Source organism: Pogona vitticeps, chromosome 3 (assembly GCF_051106095.1).
Source record: "Pogona vitticeps strain Pit_001003342236 chromosome 3, PviZW2.1, whole genome shotgun sequence".
Classification (NCBI taxonomy): Eukaryota; Metazoa; Chordata; class Lepidosauria; order Squamata; family Agamidae; genus Pogona; species Pogona vitticeps.
Window position 1 is genome coordinate 57,399,918 of NC_135785.1, and position 13,668 is coordinate 57,413,585.

At 41.8% G+C, this 13,668-nt stretch overlaps 1 protein-coding gene across 1 annotated transcript in view; it reads left to right on the forward strand.

The window, feature by feature from the left end:
• SORCS3 (sortilin related VPS10 domain containing receptor 3) overlaps positions 1-13,668 on the forward strand; it is a 603,874-nt gene that overhangs the window by 23,559 nt on the left and 566,647 nt on the right. The gene's annotated exons all lie outside the window — the stretch shown is intronic.

Here is a 13,668-nt window from a genome sequence, read left to right on the forward strand (position 1 = left end):
TTAAGTTTTTTTTTTAAAGTTTGGAATTTTCTTGAAACATGGTAAGAAATATAATATTTACTTCAGATATTTGGAGAACAGACTGTTTAAGCATGTGAAATACATGAACAGGGTAAAGGCTAGGGGTATGTTTCTCGTGGACACGTGGTATCTGTAGTTAGCTACCTAGATTGTATAGAAAAGGAGCAGATCTATAATTAAATTTTGTTATCTTCTTAGGTACAATCTGTTCAATTCCAATATTAAAAAGAACTCTCTTGTTCTCAGTCAATATGGCGGTATTCTCCTCAATATGAGTGATAGTTGCACTGCCTCCTTTATTGTTTGGTAGAATATGCCAGCTCTTCTGCTGGACAGATAAGAGAAACATTGACAGTCTTGTAACTTAAAATAGCATTGCTCTTAATTAGCTCTGCTGACCTCCTGTCATTCTCTCCTTGATCTCTGCAGCCTTGGGGCAAAAAAGCACTGGGGAAAAAATTTGAAAGATCCCAAATGCTGCCTGAAAGGCATTCAGGAAGTGTGGAGGCTAACACTAGAGGGAGTGTGGACATTTAATAAAATATAAAAATGACAGCGGGAGACGAAACTGAGAGCTTTAAAGTATACTGTAAAAGACAGCTATTGCTGAAATATTAATACTGGAAATTCTCTTGCAGCCAGTGAAATTAAAGGCTTGCTTCTCAGGAAAAGGGGCTGGTAGATCACAGTAAAATCAAGAGGTTTTTCAACTTGGGCTGCAGACTATGGATTTGGAGTACCAGAAGAACCTCCAGCTCTTCTAAAGATTCTTCTGCTTTGTATTTTTATGCTCTGCCTTGCCCCTTTATTACCAAAAGGATTTGTGTGATCATTGGATGAACTTGGCTGTGCTATCATCTTCTTTCGGCTAGCTTTAAAATAAAATCCTTTGTATTTGCTCAAACCTTCATTTATCAGGCTATTCCTGCATATCTGCCATTGATGGATACTCCAGGACTGAGAAAGGGAGGTTGTTTAATTTTTGTGGTGCAGGAGGCAAATGAACGTGTTCTTGTGCTGTCACTTAAATAGGGGGCAAAAACAGATGATGGGTTTGTACTGTCTTCCTCCTACTTGCAGTAGGTTTACCCATGAGAAACTGAAAGTCTCAGAAGATCACTGTACATGTAGATTTTTGCCTGGAATCCTGTTGCTATTCTTGGGTAACTCAATGTTGCACAAGTGGTAGCTGTAATAGTGCCAAGGCAGAAGTGCTGTTCACAAAGCACTTCTGTAAGTACATTGCACAATTGATCATGATGGGAACCAAACAACTGACTACACTATTGAATTGCAAGACCCACATTACTTGAGTATAATGCCCTGTAAACCTGCATAATTTTATGTTACGGTGTCACACGTAGGGTTTTAGCTGCTCCCATTTTCAAGTTAAGTTTTTCGTGGAAGAAGCTAGGATATTTGTCAGATTATTTTAGACAGGAAAAGGTATTGTCACTGTCGGAGTTCACCACTTGATGAAGGCCTTCATATTATTATGTTACCCTGGTGTCCTTGGAAATCTACTATTTTGATCATTCAACCAGTGAATCAACGATGCTCTCACCCATCCCATCATTTCAGAGAGAAAAGCACCTCTGCATTTTCAGCATGCATCTCTAGAATACACTGGCTACAGTATTTCTAATACAAAATCAAGCAGCTCAAGACATTTTGCTGCCAGAGGCAAAGGAGATGATCATGCTCCTCCCTCATGTGCAAAGAAGCCATCTGGACTAGCAGGTGACTCTTCAGCAATGTTGGTGGGATAGTGCCATCCATCACACTCAAGGGAAGTAGGATGCTTTAAAGGGCACAGGGTGTATTGAGTGGGACATATAGCTCTGTCCACAAAGAAAGGGAAATGGCTGGAGGATGCCACTGTGGCTCCCTTGCATCTGCCCCCTGAGACAGTTGCCTAACTCTGCTTAGTAGTGGGACCCACCCTACAGAATAACTTGTCAATTCTAGAGACTCCTGAGATGAGCAGCTTTTATTTAAAATAAAACCATTCCTATCTCTTATGGTTCTGTAGAAGACTCCTTAGCTGACAGGATTCGTAATTCCCTTACCTCTAGCTTTGACAGACCAGGCTGCCCCATTTTGAATACAAATTCCAAACCCAAAGTAAAAGGGCTTGCTCCTGTTCTTCATATCATGGTCTGGGGAATCAACAGTGTGATGTCTGAGTGCAGCCATTGTGAAGTTTATTGCCTTTGAACAGGCCTCTCCTGCAAACATGGGAGACAAATCAACTTTCAGGAGTGGAACTATATTGGACGATGTCAAGGCATTTTAAAAGGAATTTTCAAGAGAGGTTGGAAGATGGAATCAAAACAGCATTTTAAAACCATGGAAAATTGTGTTTTATTATGTGTTTTAAATAGTTAATCACAGAGATAAATACAGAAGCCCCATTAATCAATATTGTTTTGGTCTTCATGTCCAGCAAAGCCAAAGAAACCTATTGTGAAATTCATGAATAAAAGAAGAACACCAACAGCATCAACATCGGCATTTTATTTTCCCCGAATGGCTGATGGTGCTGAACAGAATTAAAAGGGCAGTTTGGGGGGAAAAGTTGAATTTACTTCTGGGGAACTTGCGAAGGTTAGTGAGACATTTCAACAGCATTTGATGCGTTAAAACAGGGATCAGGGAAATTTTTTACCTTTTAATCCCCCCCCCCCCAATTTATATACGTCGACATTACCCCCTTAATTTGAAAGGAAGGAAATCATACATTATTTGAATTCAAAAATCTTATTGAATCTATTCAAAATTACTTTGAAAGCTTCAACTTGAAAACTTCAGAATTTGGAGAAATGATGTTGCTTCATCTTGGATATGAGAGCATCAATACTGGGGCTCTGCTCATCCTCATTACCCCCAGGATTTTCATTTTTATCCCATTTGGGGTAATTTATCCCTGTTCCCTGATCACTGCATTAAAAATATGTTTAAAATGCCCTGTGCTTTGAACCCATGAGACTCAGATTAATTTAGGCATTAATCTTGATGCACTATCTTCATGTAACCAGTTCAGCTCAGTTTTGTGATAATTCTTATGGAAGTCTGTGCAGGTTGGCCTCTCTACTTTCAAGAAATATATAACAGATGAATACATCTGGAAATATTTGTACATGTACAAGAAAGAGAATAAGGGAGGGGAAGGAAAAAGCAAAAAGGGGGGAAGGAAGATATAAGGGTAAAAAGAGGGAAGAATAACAAATCCTATGAAGACAAGGAAAAAGAAATCCTATGAATACAAGGAAATAGAGGGCAAGATTAGTCCTTTCTTGTTGTAGCTATTCCCCAGTGAACCGGGAATCCCTCAGATCAGCTATGCCCCATGTCTTTACAAGCTAGGCCTGCCTGGAAGAGCAATAGATCTGTTCTTGTTCAGGATCTCGGTACCTGCATTGGTCTGACTAATGTTTCACAGCCCACCTTTATCTTCCTCCTGGGCATGGCTGAAGGTGCAGGCTGTATCTCTTGCTGCATCACACACACTCAGCTGGGACTCAGCAGTATCCTTTGAGATAGGGTTATATGGCGCCCACATGCCCACTTTTATTTGTGGGAAGAGGTCAGTCTTTCATTTGAAGGGCCACCAGAAGATAATGCCCTCTTTGAAAGTATCCTCCATTTGAACAATTGTCAGGACTTAGTTTGGTTTAAAGAGAAATAGCCATTAAAAAAAAACATGATGATGAAGCTTGAGGTAGAGAACCTGGACAGCAAGCTCAGATGGGCAACTCACCTAATAGTTTTCTCTGTCTAAGTGAAATGCATTGAAATTATGTTTAATTCTGATTTTTAAAAAGGGTCTGATTTTCCATTTATGTATATAAATCAGCATATGCAATTTTAAGCACATCCAGATTCTCTTTTGTCTTCCTTTTCACTGATCATAAGTGGCACCCTTGTGCGCACACATGTATACATCTCAGGGGAGCGCAGCTTGTGGCCTTATGTCATATTCAGCCCATGACCTATTTTATGTGATCTTTGGTCTAATTTCAAAACTACCCTAGAAAGAGTTAACTCAGACCTCTGGCGATGGCCATCTGTCCCTACCTTGGCAACCTCTGAATAGAAAAGGACAGAGAATCAGACAGTGAGGGCATCAAACAGAGAGAGAGAGAGAGAGAGAGAGAGAGAGAGAGAAGAAGAAGAAGAAGAAGAAGAAGAAGAAGAAGAAGAAGAAGAAGAAGAAGAAGAAGAAGAAGAAGAGCAGACATTAGATAAGGGTTATCCATGATAGAAAGCCAATTACAAACCTATTACAGTGGCAAGACTAATAATAGTAAAGAATTGGAAGTTAAAGCATGATTTTCAGTTAAGTGCTTGGCATAAAGAAATATAGAATAAAGTAAAAAAGAGTTTGAACAATAAGAGTATTTTTATTGATATTTAGGGAGTTTTTAGTGATTATGTGGTAACAAAAGGGAAAGGCTGTGTATCTTTGCAAGATTCAGTGCAGTTTTGGAAGGGGAATGGGTCTTGGTAAATGGAAAAATATCAATGTAATATATCTTCAAATGGTCCCAGTGGAGGGGTGCACTGGTTGTGTAATTGTATAGTTTATGTCATTTTTGGTTTTGTGTATATTAAGTTTTGGCTTAGATTTGTATTGTTATGTAATTCTTCTTTCTTTGTATTTATTTTTTTCTGGTTTAAATAAATATATATTTTTAAAAAAAGAAAAAAAGAGGGAGAAAGGCAAATTTCCCCTGACTAGGATAAGATGTATTACTGAAAGCATTGTGGTATTTCTTGCATATATCCATGATACACATATTCATGCTGCTAATCTAATACATGGTGGTAAAGAAAGATGTTAGGTTTTACTCTGTGTTTAAAGTCCAGTGGGCTCTGAACTAATTAATTCATTAATTCATTTCTTCAAAATATTTTTACTTCACCTTTTTCCTTAAAAAGGAATGAAACAGCTTACAACATTGAAAGACAATCTTAAAGCTAACAACTGTGAGTATACAAATGCTAAGAAAGGATTATACAAATACCATACTAAAAACATAAACAACAACACTAAAACACATTTGAAGCAGTAAGGTAAACCATCCATTTAAAAGTCCCACTCAGGCAGCCATTCGCTCAGGGAAAGATTGCCTGAAGAGAAAGATGTTTGCCTGCTTGAGGAAGGACAGCAAAGATGGGGCCAATCTGGCCTCTTGTGAGGGGGAGTTCCAAAGTCTGGGAGCAGCAACAGAGTAAGCCCTCTCCCATGTACCTAACAAACATATCTGGGCAGGTGTTGGGACCAAGAGAAAGGCCTATCCTGATTATCTTAACACTCAAGAAGGCTCATAGAGGGAGACATGGTCCTTGAGATGTCTTGGGACCGAGCTGTTTAGGGCTTTATAGGTTAAGAGTTAATTTTAATTTGAAGAAATAAAAAAACTAGGTGAAGCAGACTTGATGGAATGTAAAAGATACTATACACAGTAACAATTTTGAAATGTTTGATCAGAGTGTAACAAGTGTGAATGCTAAAGTGAAATTGAACATTCTGCTCCGGTTCAGTAAAGACTGTAACTGGCTTCAGTAGATTCTCCTCCTCTAGCTCCTTCTTTCAAAGGAACAAGGAAAACAGTATAAAAGACTTGTTTAGTGAATGTATGACATTTCTCATGACTGTTGTCAATGGGAGGTCCTATTTGAATAGTGTTTATATAGCCATTTTTAAAAAGCTCAGTAGTGGATATAATTTCTCATTTGTGTGTATCTCTTCCACATACACCATGAAAGGTCCCCATTAAGTTAGAACCTTGTATGGGAATAAATACACTCATTAATGAAGTTATATATATTTAGCTCTACTGCTCTCTACTATTGAGGCGCCTACTCCCCAGACAAAATATGTTCCTTAATGGAGAAAAAGCATACTCTGCTTAGTTTTGTCTCCTTTTAGTGGTGCCATCACATTTTCAGACTTAGCTCTAGAAATATGAACATTCGGAATTTGATTTGGTTTTTTTTTGCACGAGAAGGTAAAATGTTCATTATTCTGACCAAAGATTGAGGGCCTTGATATGTTGCTAGCACTTGTGAATGTGAATCCAAACCAATCACATAAATTAAAATGGAGTTTGAACCCCCCCTCAGAAGATGTAGCTGTATAAGGCTCACTTTAGATGTCTCATTTCACAACAAACTTTTCCAGTGGTGCTGTGTTGTCTTGCCTGAGAACTGTAGCATTTTCTTTTCTTCTTCTTTTTTGTTTGTTTAAATAAATTAGAGGATGCTACTGACAATTTTCTTATGTTTTTCATCTGAGTGTCACTAGGATCCCTTTGTTCTAGACTCTACTTTTACAGTGAGACATTTTCATTAATTTAAAATTGCCCGCATCACTTGTTCTTTTCTTGTTTGATAACAAACAGCCAAAGTCTTATTTCTAGGTGACATTTCTCAGCTCTCTTCTGCATACAATTGTGCTTCATTCCTTTCTCAAAAGTCTAGGTGGCCAAACAATAAATGTCTTAATTAAATTTTATGTGACCCTAAGTTTGGGAAGGAAGAAATAAAGAAAGTGATCAAAGTGTAAATAAAGTGTTTAGAAGAGGTCTCCTTATTTGACTCCTGGCCTCCTTCCATCCTGTAAATACTGCTGTCCAGGAGTTTTGGTGTGTGAGTTGAGGAGATGGAAGTCCATTTTTCATCAAAGGTTGCACACAAAGAAGTCCACTGTGCTGTTGGCTTGTAACTTTCCCTCCTATGTAAGGGTGCTGTACCAATGTGGTTCATATAGTGTATTTAGAATTGACTGAGGAATGCGCATAACCCTTCCTTGTCTGTTCTCCTTTTCTTTACAATAAGGATTTATGTGAAGGAATTCTTCCACACGGTTCCAGTTTTTCAGGTATTCTGCTCATGTGCTTCTTCTGAGAAATGAAGCTTCCACATAGTATTTCCATGCAGCATTTAAAACATTATTGCAACACAGGAGTGAGATGGCAGGAGGTGGTGCTTGGCTGCCTGACATGTTCATTTGGGTTCAGATGTGGACTTTGATGGGGCCATTGCAAAACCTTGATTTTTCCCCCCGCCATTCTGTTCTAGATTTGCTGGTGGCTTGAGATCCTTGTTTTGTTGCATGACCCAATTCTGGCCATGTTTTAGCTGTTGGACAGATGGCTTCACATTTGATTCTAGAATACTTTGGTCTACAGAGGAGTTCATGGTTGACTCAGTGACTGTAAGGTGCCCATGTCATGTGGCTACAAAAGAAGCCCAAATCACCATGTTCAGGGCCGGACTGGCCATCTGGCAATTCTGGCAAATGCCAGAACCGCCAATGGTCAGAAGGGCCGGCTCCTGCCTCAGCACAGGGCCAGGCTGAGCCCCCCTCCCCAAAAGAGAGCGAGCGAACGAGAGAGCGAAAGGGAGCCTTCCCTCCCCGCCCCCTTGCCTTGCCTTGCCTCCTCCTCTTCCTCCTCCTTCCTCCTCCTCCCACCCCCTCCAGCTGGGGCGTCCCCCCCAATCTCCCCGCCCGGCCCAAGAGCGCACCCGCGCCCGAGGGGGGGCAACGCCGAGGCCCGGCTCCTAGCGCGGCAGCGAAGGCGGGCTCCGGGCGGCGGAGGCGGCGGCCATGGGGACGCGGCCGCTCTGCCTCCCTCCCGCGCCCGCGGAGCCGGCGGCGGCGGCGGCGGCACGCTTTGTTCGAGGCTAGTGCGGGCAGCCGAGACGCCGTGGCTTCCTGGCCCTGCCTGCCCGTCGGCTGCTCTCGGGCCGCGGCTGGTGCTGGTGGCCGGCCGGAGGGTCTAGCCGGCGCATCCCCCGCCCCGCTCGCTCGCTCGCTTCCTCACCCTGGTGCGCCGGGGCCGGGGAGGGCCTGAGGGCGGAGCGGGAGCGGCGGCAGGAGGAGGAGGAGGAGGAGGCAGCCTCGCCTCGGATCCTCCCCCACCGCCCGCCCGCCCCGCCCCGGCCAGGCCCACTGCCCGGGCGCCCAGGTGGCCGAGAGCGCACGGTGCCCAGGCGCGTCGCTTTCGCCAGGTGCCCTTGGCCTCTCCAAAGGGAAGCGCGCTGGGCGCCTCGGCCGGCCTTCCCCGGGCGGGTGGGCGAGGAGGGAAAGCTGGGGGGGGGCGGAGAGGGGAGGAGGAGGAGGAAGGGGGCGAGGACGGGGAAAAGAGCGACGGGGAGGGACTGGAAGAGGTGAGGAGGGCCGATTGGAAACTGGAAGCCGAGAAAGCTTCTCCTCCTGGGCAGGGGTGGCCATGCTGCGTCCCAGGAAAGCCCCTCTGACGAGGCTGGGCTGAAGTTTCGTCGGCAAGCCCAGCCTCAACCGGAGGGATCCTGACCTGGTCCCGGGAAGATCAACTTTCCTGGCCAGGTTTTTTTTTTAAGTGAAAATTTCCTCATCAGAGCTGGGCTACGCTGTCTTTGTTTCACCGTCCCCTGAGAATGTCACAACCCCGCTTTAGATACGAGTTGCCTTCTTATCCTGCTCCTTAGGATGCGCTGTGGCAGAAAAGATACACTCCTCTTGCACAGGGAGGTTCTGTTTATTCGTTTCGTTCATATCCTTGGCTCCCTCCCAAGTTTTATCCTCCTCCCTACAGCCCTGTGAGGTAGGCCAGGCTGATGGCGAGAGCACCTCGCTCAAAATCCCCCCGGTGCATTTCAGGGGTCCATAGGGCCAATCCTGGCCCAAAGCCAGGTGGGTCTGTGTCCCCACAGCCGGTGGGCCTGTGTGCTCTAAATGCCAGGGCCAATTTTTGTCCATGCTTGACAGTTGGCATGAAGTGTTCGTGCTGATATTGCTGTGTTTGGTTTTCGCCAGATGTGGCACTGTGTCCACTTTGGTCTCATGTGTCCAAAGGAGTCTAGAAGTTTTGTCATTTGTCCAGATGCAACTTGGCAAACCTAAGCTATGTTGCCAAGCTCTTTTTAGAGAGAAGAGGCTTTCTCCTGGCAACCCTTCCAAACAAACCATACTTGTTCAGTATTTTTTTAATTGTATTGTCATGAACGTTAACATTTCACAAGCTGACAGAGACCTGTAGAGTCTGAGATTTTGGATTTTTTTGCAATTTCTCTAAGCATTGCACAGTCTGACCTTGGAGTGAATTTGCTTTGCTTTGACGTCCACTCTTGGGAAGACTGGCAACTGTCTTGAATATTTTCCACTTGTGAATAATCTTCCTCCCTGTAGAATGATGAACTTTAAATTGTTTGAAAATTGCCTTTTCCAAATTGATGGGCAGTAACAATTGTTTTTCTATAATCATTGCTGATGTGTTTCCTCCTTGGCACTATGTTAACATACACCTTAATGCTTCAGACCAGGAAACAGATACAACTTCGGCTTTTATAGAGGTGGTCACACTTGCTGATGATCACCGCTGTTTTCTAGGATGGATTCCTTGCTTTACAGGCACCGAAAATGGCCACCGTATGGAGGCTCTTCGCTGGATGAGCAGGTATTCAGCCCATTGGAATGCACTGAACGGTTTTCAATGCGTTTCAATGGGTTTTTTATTTTGTTTGATGATGTTTTTGCTCTACAGCGATTTCGCTGGAATGAATTAACATCGTCAAGCGAGGCACCACTGTACTGAATTTTTCACATATGGCTTCCCTATTTTGGTCTTATTTTTGTAAAATAAGTAATGACATGGTGTAATATGTCATGTGTTGTTGTTCATCTGAGGTTTTCAGACCTGCAGAGGACCAGATGATTTTCATTATGTCCTGATACGTAAAAAGAGAGAATTCAAAGAGGGTGTATTTTCTTTTTCACATGACTGAAAAAGCAGCATGTTTTCATAAGCTGGGGTCCAAAATTAGGCTTTGCTTGGTACCGTATGCTGAGTATTTCAAGCAACATACAGAGTTCTAGTTCAGCCTACTGAGTTCCAGTAGGTTTTAAAAACAAATAGAGACATGCTTAAGAATACTAAAGGATATTTGATTTGGGTTGTAATTTTCTCTCTCTTTACTCACAACATTCTGTCAGGAAGTCATCACTGTCTCTTGTTCATGGACTTCACATCTTACACTGCATTGTGTATCTCTAAAACCTCTTACTGGGACTTAGACTCATTTGTCATTTTCCTCCAGTGGTCATGAGACATGGCACACTTTTGTGTCTGGGAGAATTTTCCTTGACAAGTGGCAGCCAAAGGGAAGCTAGAAGTTCCTCCAGGGTGTGTTACTTATTCAAACCTCTCCATTTTCTGTCAGTGTGAAAACCATGTTAGACTGGTACCACTGCTCTCAGGGGATAAGCTGAGGGGAAAAATATTTTTATCTCATCAGAGAAATTACCAAGGCCCAGATATCAGGTTCAATGGAATGAGTTTGACACAGTTTTAATCTTTGACATTTTGCACCGGTGCTCTTCTGCCTTCAGTGCCTCCTGCTGAAAACACATGCAAGGAAAACAAGCAAAGAAGGACGGAGAAGAGAGGGAACTGTCTAGCTGTGGGTTGTCAGCACTACTGCCTACTGGAATCCAGTCAAGTTGGAGACATGCTTGAGGGAGCTGGGGAAGGGCTCCTCAGTCCTGATATTGTTGGGAGGATTCCTCTCTGCTTATTTAGGCCAATAGGTTTGAACAGGTCATTCCAATCTGCCAGAGCTCATAAATTCTATTCAGCAGGACTAGCACCTTCAAATATTGCTTATGTCATCCACCCTGTGACAACTGAAGCCCTGAGAGAAATGTTTTGGCAGAACAGTTGTGTAATAATTTAAAGGATATTGTAAAATGAATGTTTAGGGACATGACGTTGGGATAGTACTATTTTTCACTGGCCTACATTCCAGAGTTCAGTCTTGCCAAGTGTACACTGTCTATAATCCTTAGCTAGGATCCCACCAATCACATAATTGCCATAAACATCACAATAGATAAACAGTACAAACATATTTTTAATTAACTCAGGATGTTGAGTATGTAGGTTCAGCTCCAAGGCTGGGTTTCAATAGTATTGTCTCAGTATTCCTTCGCGACCCAGGAAAGTTAAAAAATTAACACTGTGATAGGTACATGATCAGCCACTTCCTGGCAACTAATAACCAGGCAAGACCCCATTTGCCTTGATGAAACAAGCCTTTTCCTTCATCAAGTTGCTCTGCTGATGACTTCTATTTTCAGTACTGGCCCTCCCAGCCATTGTAAAGGTTTTTGCAGTACCAAGGTTGATTTAAATGAATTTCATCCTATTGGCTTCAGTGGGAGGGACTTGTATTATAAAATGTGAAAAAAATCCTGCTGTGTGAAAGGAAGAGGAGCCAATAAATGACCCCAAAACATCTGATCATCTTCTATCAGTTTTAATACTTCTACAAAAACATCATTAAGTCAAGGAACACAGCCATTTTTGTTAGCTACATTACATTTCTGATTGCTGTTACTGCCTGACACAAATGGAGGCTGCAGCTGTGAAGAAAGCTGAGACTTGGAAGGGCAGCTCTGAAGGAGCTAGAAAAGATTCTTAAGAGTAAGGACTTATAGAGACTGAGGCCAAGATCACTCATACCATATTTCCATGGTTATTATACAGATATGAAAGCTGGACAGTAAAAAAATGTTTATAGGGTCAAAAGAAAAGAAAAGAAAAATCAGTTAATTTGAAATGGGATGTTGGAATAGAGCCTTGCAAATAGTATGCACTGTCAGAAACATAAATCAGTGCTTGCTAGATTAAATCCAAAGTCGGTATTCTTTGGAAGCTCAAATGTATTAAACGGGGGCTATTGTGCATTGGTCATATCAAAAGAACATAGGACTCACTGGAAAAGATAGGAATGTTGGGGAAAATGGAAGGCACCAGGAAAAAAAAAGAAACAATGAACATAATTGTTCGAGTACACATCATTTGCTAATCACATATGAAGACCAGGCATTTTATGAAATTGACCTCATGAGAGGCTGAACAGCAAATCTAGAAACATAAATGAAAAAATTCATGGAGTCAAGTAAAAAAGAATTACAAAAGCCCATAAGTATAATTTTGAAAAGCAGAGCAAATAAAAAAAAATTGTAATTCCTAAAGCTGCTTTAACAGATCACTAAGAAATAGAATTAGAATTCTGAAATAACATACTAATCATCACAGCAATTAATATTGTTTAGAATCTTGCAAAATTAGCAAACTAAGGCTGCACTCCTATACTCACAGCCTTTGGAATTAGTACCCTCAAGTTTATTGGGACTTCTGGTAAGACATAGTTTCTTCACTGTTGAAAGAAAACAATAGAGGGTGAGCCCCGCCACCCACTTTTTATCTCTAGATTTCACAAAACCTATTATAAAAGAATTAAGTTTTCTGTAGGGATGAACCTGGAGAGACAGGCTGATCTCAGATTTTGGAGTAATGAATAGTGAATTATAGATTCATGAATGCTAAACAGTAAATTATGTACAGTACTTCCTAATACTGTATGATAAATTCACCACTGCTGAAACAGTGACAACATCTTAAAAATTACCTTTTAGCATTATGGGGAAATGTGGAATATCTTACTACCTAAGCATATGGATATTTGATTTGCCTGTTTGCAGTCTGATTGCCAGTGAAGTGTAGCTGTTTTATTTCTCCAGAAGAGTCCTATTATGCATGCATCTAATGGAATTTTATTTGCTTTTAATTCAAAAAGTGGATTTGGTTTTGGTGCTGTTGATCAATATATCTCCCACTGTGCACTAGTGCTGATGTCCAATTTATTTCCTTTGCCTATCTTTTCTGCTTGAATTATTTTTGCAGGAAATAAAAAGGACAACCAGCAAGCATGATGTTTTTCACTCAAGCTATGCGGTCACCTCACAGTGAGGGTTGGTTCATTCTTGGAAGTTTGTGAACGCTGAAATTGTTGAGCTAGGCTGCCTTTTTGCTTGGCAAATTTGTGTTTCTGCTGGGTTGTATAAAACCGCTTGCTAAAGCGAAGCCTCTATGTTCTGCCTCCAGCTACCTAAATGTCACTGCATAGGTCATGCCTCTGTGTGGAAACTGACAGAATTTCTTCTTTCCCACAAAGTGTGGTTCAAGGTGTGCTAGGTAATAATAGATTTTCAGTGTGGCACCTTCCCTGCTCTCAAGTTGCCTAATGGGAAATCAGAACATTATATTTGAGGTGCTGTAAAAAGAGGAGGAAGTTTACCACAGTAAATCATTCCTTTTAAGAGCATTTATTGCTTTTTGGCCTTGAGCTAAAGTTGTTAACTAATGCCCACTGGGTGTCAATTGTGATCCGCCATCTAAATGTGGGATATTACAAATAATGGGCAACTTGGGAGCATGTAAATGACAGAACACTGATAGACTGAGGTAGAAACATGGCCATAAAATGTAAATGGTTGGCACCAAGACAGTTCAGTAACATGGTGAAAGGCTGGGGTACTCCCTGTGGATAGTTTTGCTCCATTCTTGATTATCTGGTCACCTCAACTCTATAGATTTGGCTATAGGGCAAAAAACAAAACAATAACTCAAGGAATTTCTTGCTGATTCTGCCAGCAATCTTCTATGGCTGTTAGTTGTATAATTCTGACAAAGATGGTAAATTTGAATGAAGATCTTGTTGGTTTTCCTAAACTCTGTGAGGAAATGCTTGTGATGCTACAATGTCTTTTGGCTGTTCCTGTTCCTCCTTTGGTTACTAGGTTGGTTTAGCACA